Here is a 2262-nt window from a genome sequence, read left to right as displayed (position 1 = left end):
AAAGTGGCCATTCAAATATGCGTAGACAACGAATTGTTGCATTACAGAGCTGAATTTATTGAGAATTCAAAGTATTCATTTACAGATGAAAATATTAAATCTTATATCCCTATTTTACTGAAGTAGCAGCTCTGATGTGCAATTTTAAAACAGGAAAAGAAACATATTAAAAAATTGAAACACCTGTTCAGGGATGAGAATTTGCTGCGGGCATGGGAAAAAAAAAAGGAAAAAAAAGCTGGCTTATGCATGATGAAAGCTTTTTGCTTTTTAGTTCTTCAAGTGCAAATAGACTGGTAACAATTGCTTTGGCAGCAAGCTGCAATATATTTCCTACTCCCCTTTTCTATTCAGACAGTTCATGTTTTCCTCATGTACCTCTAGGAGGTTACCCATACATTTTTATGAACATTCTTCTGACAATAGTACAGAAAAATAGTCATCCTTTGAGAGAAGAGCAGAAAGAATTATAAATATGCAGCTGGTCAGCCTATATTCTCAGTGTTAGTCCTTAGAACTTATTTTACACTTAGGTTGCCAGGCATCAAGGTAAATCAGACATTGCTTCTGAGAACATTTTTGTTAAAGTGTTTCATCGATGATCAGCTATGATTTCTGGTGATACTTTTCAAAATAAAGGAGCAGCCTGAACAGGAGGCAGTTACTCATTCCTTTGTTTCATGATGGTCTTCACTTGTATGAGCCTTCCACACTCTGATGAACTAAGTGATAATAACACTAGCTCCACTCAACAGCTTATTCACTGGAATTTAGCAGTTTACAAAAGTTCCTGAAAGGTTTAAGCAAGAACTACCATTTATTACCATCCACAAAGTCATAGATTAAGAAATTAAAGGGTAGCTGAAAGTAAAGTTTCTTCTAAAGCAGGGTCAGTTTGCATACTAGAGGCAGTGAATAGCTTTCAGTTCTAATTAGTGTATTAACTTAGCAAATAGATGACTTCCAACCTTTAATTTCCTTTTAAAAATGAATGGTTTCAAGTTCCTTTCCAAATACATTTCTACATAAACTCTTTAACACTTGTTTCATATATATCTATACTGCTGTTCTATATAGGGTAAATGAAGCAGAAGGCAGGTTGCATTTATCCTATGACAAGATGAAAAGCTGATTATGCAGATGAGTGCAGATGAAGTGGAAACCTCTCAGAGATTAGGTTTTGCTCTCAGTGTGCCCTACATTGCAGCCTGACATAATTGTTTCATGTTGGTTGCTTTCTGTGGATTCTGTCTCCATACAAACCACATGCTTGCAGAAAGGGGAGTTACTAACAAAGTAATTGTTAATCTTTGCTTGAAAATAATAAACATCAGAAGAGCAAGATGTACTTTCAGCCAAGGTTTTTTCCATTCTCTAGTCTGCAGACATGTCTCAATATGCAGAGTATGAGCTTGTACAGGTGCCCAATTGATGGTCAGAAAATCTCAGGTAAAAAAGAGAAAACCTCAATTTGCTAAGATTTCAAAAGGAAAGGAAGCTGTGAGAGGTCTAAATGATAGGAATCTAATGTTCCCTAGTATTTCAAATAGAGGTTGATAATCATAACTGTTTAGGAGAAATCGGCACCGTGAGCTAATAAAGAATAAACTAATTAATGAAGCAGAACCAATGTGACATTTTCAGGAGACAGGAGGTTACAGTGCAATGTCTGAATACTGAGAAGGGTCTTAAACACCAATGGTAATCAGAAGACCATTTCTTTCTCCCAGCTGCGTTGGTTACTAGAAGTATTTTAACCCTAACTCTGTTACTTCTGAATTGTCTCTAATATTTTTACCTAAGTAAGTTGTTCCAAAGACCTTTTGCTTCTTTTATGGTGTCCTCTAGAATGGAAAACTTTCAGAGAACAGTAGAAGGAAGATTACTTGTAGAAAAGTAACATTCAGACATTCAGCAAGCTGTCCTTGCTCCATCTAAAACTCTATTCTTTGAAATAGCTAGGTATTTTACGAGGTGGTTTAGGAATGCGGCTTGTATTTACCTCTCTAAGCAGTGCTAAGAGTAAAGGGAAGGATTCCTTGTCCTCTAATGTCGCAGCTGAGAGTTATGTCTGGCTTGCTTGAGGGCTGTATTGCAATTACTGGGGTGAGCGGTAGGGACAGGATTGGCAGCGATGCTCTTCCAGGAGCAGAACAGATTTGACGGATTATGCAACGGCTGTTAATGACAAAAATAAGCAGGCTGACGCCTTGATGCGTTAGCTCGCCCCAAGCCCCCGCTCTGCGGAGCGCCTGTCTGCTG

The sequence above is a fragment of the Corapipo altera genome, unplaced genomic scaffold (assembly GCF_003945725.1).
Source record: "Corapipo altera isolate COAL_440 unplaced genomic scaffold, ASM394572v1 23b, whole genome shotgun sequence".
Classification (NCBI taxonomy): Eukaryota; Metazoa; Chordata; class Aves; order Passeriformes; family Pipridae; genus Corapipo; species Corapipo altera.
Note: the sequence above shows the minus strand (reverse complement) of the source record.